The following is a 7,234-nucleotide window of genomic DNA, read 5'->3' on the forward strand; positions in this document are numbered from 1 at the left end:
AATACATATACTAATGATTTCATTGATATGAGGTGTGTAGAGTAGTCAAATTTATATAGACAGAAAATGAACAGTTGGCTGTTCAGACCTACATTACCAGGAAGTGACAAAATGTCATGTTGTTTAGTGAACATACATTTTCAGATTTTTTAAATGAAAAGCACACTAGAGATTGATTGCACAAAAATAATGGAAGTGATTAGTACTATGGAATTCGGCATTAGAAATGACTAAAATAATAAGTTTTATGTTATGTATACCTTACCACAATTAAAAAAATAGATTTATATAAAATAAATGGAAAGTGGAGAGAAAATAAAGAGGCAGGGACACAGGGAGCAGATGGACAGCTGTCAAGGGACTAGGGAAGAGGGGACTGGATCAAACAAGGCGAAGGGATTAGCCCAAAACATAAGTACATAACACATAAATACAGACAACAGAGTAGCAATAACCAGAGGGAAAGGGGGTGAAGGTAGGGGGAGGTGGCAGAGAGAGAGGAAGGTGGGAAACAGACTTTGCTGGGCAGTGGAGAATGGTGCAGAGTGTAGATGGTGTTATATTGAGTTGTACACTTGAAACCTGTATGGTTTGGTGAACCATGTTACAGAATAAATTAAGTATAAATTAGAAAAGAAAGATTGAGAATAAAACAGATGTAAACAGAGAAAAATGGTATGAAAGAATGGAGGGTAGACAGAAAACAAAGATTTTTAAAAACTTACCAGTACCTCAAATACTGTAATGAAAGACATATCAAAATAATGAAGGTGGGCAATAATATTGCCAAAATTATCACCTTGGTAGAGATAGGGTGTCCTGGCAATTGGGAAAAGACACAAAGATGTCACTGAAAAATCTGTTCTCTGAGTCTCCTGCCCTTCTGCTGCTCACTTAAGTGTCAGCTCCATCACTTACCGGCTTTGATGTAAAAGCAAGTCCAACTTTATGTCTCAGATTCTCTAACACAACAATCCATTCTATCTCCCATTGCTCCTTCTTGGCCACTTCAATCAATTTATAGGTCTGTGACTCTTATCTCCATTATACCTTAAGTGAATGACTTTCCACCTTTTTCATCTCATGGCACACACAATCTAATTACTAAAATCCTGTGGCATTTCAAAAAATATATTTTATTTTTTGCTGATCTGACAAAAAAAGGTGAAATTTTGATTCACCCACCTTAGATGGCTATTACTCATTGGCTGTTGTCATTTTCTCTTATTTGACAATCTAAGGGAAAAGAGATCAGTGCCCCTGACAAAATAGTCAAGATTTGCATATTTTAAAAATTCTCAAGGCACATCAGTTGAAAATTGCTGCTTTAGTTCATCTCTCTCTCTCTCTCTCTTGTTTTTTTCTCTCTTGCCTTTTCTCCCTCCCTCCCTCCTTGTTTCTCTGTCACACCCACTAAGTCTCCCATTTTGCTCGCCCCTCCCTCCATGTTTGTGGACCATCTGCTCCCATTTCTGGCCAGGTCCAGTTCTTTCTCACCCCAGTGGAGGACGATGTCCTGGCCTCCCAGGCTGCTGTGCTTTACTCGGCAATTCAGGTTAGCCTCCTCCCCAGCCACAACGTCCAGGGTTACTCAGAGATACCACGTCTCGTCAGCATTGGGCAGAATGTCACCTTGATGAGTTCGTGGATGCTCCTGCTCACCCCTCATCCACATCACCCATACAGGTTTGGGGTAAAATCCTGAGACACGGCACACCAGCAGCAGATGACCAGGCAGAGGAGGGGGGCCACTGGAAAGCCAGGCCTCGGGCTTCACTGGGGCAGAAAGAAGCAGGACAGTGTCACATTATGACACTAATCCAGAGTACAGGAACTCAGAAACACATAAGTTTGGAGAGTGACCCCTCCTATTACTTTGTTTTTTTTTTTTTGTTTGTTTGTTTTTTTTTTTTGTTTGTTTGTTTTTTTTTTGTATTTTTCTGAAGCTGGAAACCGGGGGAGACAGTCGGACAGACTCCCGCATGCGCCGGACCGGGATTCACCCGGCACGCCCACCAGGGGCGAAGCTCTGCCCACCAGGGGACGATGCTCTGCCCCTCCGGGGCGTCGCTCTGCCGCGACCAGAGCCACTCTAGCGCCTGGGGCAGAGGCCAAGGAGCCATCCCCAGCGCCCGGGCCATCTTTGCTCCAATGGAGCCTTGGCTGCGGGAGGGGAAGAGAGAGACAGAGAGGAAGGTACTCCTATTACTTTGGAAACCAAATAATTTATTGATTAAGACCTTATCTTCTTAGAAAATGCCTACCTTTGATTTCAAAAAGGTGATGGAAAGTGAAATAGAAAAGTCTTGGAGAGAGAACAGGACTAACCTTGTCTCTGCAGTTCTGCCTTCCCTGCATCAAGAACACTCAAGAGAAATCTAGGACAGGTGTTTGAGAGGAGCTTCTCTATGATTCTAGAGATACCTTGGTATTCAGAGAACTGTGCAGGACCTTTGTGCCCTGCTGCCGCCCTGTGCAGCAGGCACACACATATCATTCTGGAAGCTCATGAAATCCACTCCTCCCAAAGCTCCCCTCAGGAAGCTTACTGTGGTCTCCCCAGAATTCAGCTCACAGCTGGCTCTAGCTTGGATCTCAAAGGGATCTGGGTAGAATAAAAATAGAGAAAAAAATATTTAAAAGGCAACAAGGAGGATAAAGATGGAGAAAGAACTTAAACTTTTGGATCTGGGTTGGGAGAAAAGTTTGAGATGTGAAATCATGAGCCAAAAATCAATCCAGTATTGTCCCACAATAACTTTTTAAAAAATTTTAGTTATTTATTTTTTTAAGTGAGAAGAGGGGCGATAGTGAAACAGACTCTTGCATGCATCTCCAATGGGATCTCTCAGGCAACTCGTATCTGGGGCCGATGCTCGAATCAATCGAGCTATTCTCAGAACTAGGGTCAATGCTCAAACTAAATGAGCCACTTGCTGTGGGACGGGTTGAGGAGAGAAGGAGAGAGAGAGGGGAAATAAGCAAATGGTCACTTCTCTTGTGTGCCTTGACTGGATATTGAACCCCAGAATATCCATACACCAGGCTGATGTTCTAGCCACTGAGCCTACTGACTAGCACCACACAATGACTTTTCAGTGGACATCAAACCACATACAAAAGCATATTCCCAAAAAATTATAACAAAGTTAGGCCCTGGCCAGTTGGCTCAGCGGTAGAGCGTCGGCCTGGCTAGCAGGGGACCTGGGTTCGATTCCCGGCCAGGGCACATAGGAGAAGCGCCCATTTGCTTCTCCACCCCCACCCCCTCCTTCCTCTCTGTCTCTCTCTTCCCCTCCCACGGCCAAGGCTCCATTGGAGCAAAGATGGCCCGGGCGCTGGGGATGGCTCCTTGGCCTCTGCCCCAGGCGCTAGAGTGGCTCTGGTCGCGGCAGAGCAATGCCCCGGAGGGCCAGAGCATCGCCCCCTGGTGGGCAGAGCGTTGCCCCTGGTGGGCGTGCCGGGTGGATCCCGGTCCGGCGCATGCGGGAGTCTGTCTGACTGTCTCTCCCCATTTCCAGCTTCAGAAAAATACACACACAAAAAAAAAGTTAAGAAAATTCCTATTTGCCTAGTGACATTGTGGCCATCATAACATCATAATGCATTGCTCATACGTTTGTGCTAATGCTGGTTAAAAACATCACTTGACTACCAGTTATATAACAGAATAACAATGCAATATGTACAGTACATGATACTTGATAAGGATAATAAGTGATGCTTGTTTATGTATTTTTTATAATTCTAATTGTTATTTTAGAATGTATGCTTTGTACTTACAAAAAAAGACATTTGTTGTAAACAGTATGCCATATTAGACTAGCAATAGGCTTATACCTTTCATGATTACTACATTACTTGATTGGGTGATTTTCTCTTGTGCTTGATTTAATGTTATATATATTTTTGTACAGTAATATGCTATACAGTATTTCATTTTCTTGGAGCAATTAAATATACCATATAGTCTAGGTATGTGGTAGGCTATCCTATCTATGTTTACTTAAGTGCACTGTATGATAGTTGCACAACAATAAAATTGTCTAACTGTAGTTCTCAGAAGTTATCCTTAATGTCAAGTGGTGTATGACTTTATTTAGAGACTTATGTTTTTAAAAATTTTATTGATTGATTGATTTCAGAGAGAGAGGGAGAAAGAGAGAGAGTGAAAGAGGGAAAGTGAGAGAAACATCAATTTGCTTTTTTACCCATTGATGCATCCATTGGCTGAGTCTTGTATATGCCTGGACCAAGAATCAAACCTGCAACTTTAGTATAATGGGATGATGTTCTAAATAACTGAGCTACCCAACCAGGGCTATTCAGAGACTTTTCAATAGGAAGAGAACAGGGGATAAGTACACATGTCATAAATGGTGGGGAAGGGCTGATGTAATAAAGTACAATGGGTGAGAAGAAAGAAGGGGGTAATGTGAGGAGCAGGGTGGTGAAATCAGTAGTAAGTACACATTCCAGGATGAATGGGAGAATTACATTGAGAGGAGGAGCAGGCAGGAGATGCTTAGGAGATGGATTGAAAGCAAAGGAAGTCACACTTTAGTTCACTCAGGAACAGGGTAGGAAAAATGAGGGCTTTTTGCTTGGAGTTTTAAAAAAGTTATACACAAAAGAAGGTCTCTATCAGGCAAGAGTGTAAGAAGCAGGAAGAATCTGAAATTTGTGTAGTTTTGGAGTCTAAGAGGAAGACTCTCTAGAAATGTGTGCGTGCACAATTGGATAAACTGGGAAGGAGGAAAGAAAAATCCTCGGGTGCAGCAGCATGAACCAAGAGAGAGAGAGAAAAAAAAAATCATTGGTAATCTCCACAGATCAGAGGAGTGTACTCACATGTCAACTGGTATTCATGAATATGATTCTGTACTACTTGAAGGAATTTGATGAAATAAACCTGTAGTATCTCCACCACTTCAGTCAATTCCACATCACTGAAGTTGCCCTTGGACCAAGGCTTCAGGAAAATGGCAGTGCCTGAGTCACTATCCCAGCCATGAATCTGCAAATCATCCAGCCAGCCTGAGCCTTGATTTTGTGCACAGGTGTTGTTTACAAATGATGATATCTGAATGAATTTGAAAGTGACCCCTGGAAAGCTGTGGGTAATGAAAGGATAAAAAAAAGTGAAAAGAAAGAAAATCAGGAGAAAATGGAGGTAAAAATAAAAACCAGACACATCCAGGAAAAAAAAACAAACAAACCCAGAGTCTGAACAACAAACTGACAGAAACAGTTGCTTGTGCTGGCTCCTCTGGCTCCATCCTCAGCCTCCAAAATAGAGGAAGAGGGCTGGAGACGGGCTGGCCCAGACCCTCAGGGGTATGCACAGCATGCTTTCATCCAGACCACCCACACCCAGAGTTCCAGCCAGGGTTACTCTTACCATGGTCCTTTGTGTGCTTGTTGTCACCACCTGGAATGAGATCTGTTAGCAACAGAATTGGCAAAAACAGCATTTTACCAGGAGATAATACTTCTGACTGTTAGAGCTGCTGTTTAATCTTTGAACTCAGCAAACTGTTGATTCCTCAGTCTTCTATAGTGACTTCCTCTTCCAAGGGACAAATTCTGCCTCATTTACATTGCACATCAGTGAAAAGCTGTCTGTCACAACCTGACCCTCCCACTCTGACTGTCATTTCCATTTCAGTTCTTGACATCCAGATTTTTCTTATCTCCCTGACTTCCAGCTGTTCTTCCTGATCCCAGCTTCCTTTGTACTACCTTGAAAAAGCCACCATATGGTTTTGAAGTGTTATTTTACCCACTCAATCTTTTATTGTTCCATCTATTAAATCAGAAGACGCTGTTAAAGAATGGCCTGCTTTTAAATAGATTTTTTTTTTTTTGGATTATCCACTGAACTCAGTCTTCCTCTGCATGGCCCTCTCTTCTCTTGCACATTTTCAATGTCTCCTCTTTCTTATTTTATTCCCCTTGTCTGGTCTTCCTAACCCCACATTTGTGTGTGTGTGTGTTGATGACCATTTACAAGTGGCAAAGCATTCATTGTTTTCATGTTTTCAACGTTTTTAGTTCATCCAACACTTTTTAATTGACTTTAAAGAGAGGAATAGCGAGAGAGAAAGAGAGAGAGAGAGAGAGAGAGAGAGAGAGAGAGAGAAGCAGAGACATCAATTTGTTGTTCCACTTATTTATGCACTCATTGGTTAATTTTTTTATGTGCCCTGCCTAGTTAGTAAACCTACACCTTCAGCATTTCAGTATGAGCGCTACTTGGTCAGGGCCCAAAAGGAAAAGTGTTTAAATTTTTCCTTCAGATCTTAATTTAAAATTAAATAAGGTAAACACTACAGGTTATACTCCAAGCAAAATTATCCTAAGCCATAACAATTGTTGACAAGAAAAATTACATTTGCTCCTAGTATATGACCTTCTTTTCATTAGCTCTTGACCTTTGGAAGTTTGAGTAACAAATTTTATTGAGAAAAGCAGAACTATGAGAAATATGCTATTTATAGTTTCAGGTTAATTCAAAGATAACTTATATTATTTTGTTTATCAATTTGTCTTGGGTTTTATTTTTCTGCTTAATTTCTGCTCCTTTTAAACACAGCTCTTCCTCACCAAACTTTCACCCCTTTGAAAACTGTCAGTTTGTTCTCTGTATCTATGAGTGTTTTTCTATTTTGTTTGTTTATTTTGTTCAATAGATTTTACACATAAGTGAAATCATAATTATTTATCTTTCTTTGACTGGCTTATTTCACTTAGCATAATACTCTCCAGTTTCATCCATGCTGTCAGAAAAGATATAATTTTAATCTTTTTATGCCTGAGTAGTATTTCATTGAGTAAATGTAAATGTTTTTTGATCCAATCATTTACTAATGGGCACTTGGTTTACTTCCAAATCTTGTCCATTTTATCTTTTCTTTTTAAATTTTTATTTATTCATTTTTGGAGAGGAGAGAGAGAGGGAGAGAGAGAAACAGAGAGAGAGAAGGGGGGAGGAGCTGGAAGCATCAACTCCCATATGTGCCTTAACCAGGCAAGCTCAGGGTGTTGAATCAGCGACCTCAGCATTTCCAGGTCGACGCTTTATCCACTGCGCCACCACAGGTCAGGCCCAAATCTTGTCCATTTTAAACGACACTGCAATAAACATAGAGGTGCATATATAATTTCAAATTAGTGTTTCTGTTGTCTTTGACTATATTCCTGGAAGTAGAATCATTGGGTTGTAAAGCAGTTT

At 41.2% G+C, this 7,234-nt stretch overlaps 1 pseudogene; it reads right to left on the reverse strand.

Moving 5' to 3' along the window:
- Positions 1–721: 721 nt before the first annotated feature.
- On the reverse strand, positions 722–5,474 carry LOC136330557 (T-cell surface glycoprotein CD1b-2-like; annotated as a pseudogene).
- Positions 5,475–7,234: the final 1,760 nt, after the last annotated feature.

The sequence above is a fragment of the Saccopteryx bilineata genome, chromosome 3 (assembly GCF_036850765.1).
Source record: "Saccopteryx bilineata isolate mSacBil1 chromosome 3, mSacBil1_pri_phased_curated, whole genome shotgun sequence".
Lineage (NCBI taxonomy): Eukaryota > Metazoa > Chordata > Mammalia > Chiroptera > Emballonuridae > Saccopteryx > Saccopteryx bilineata.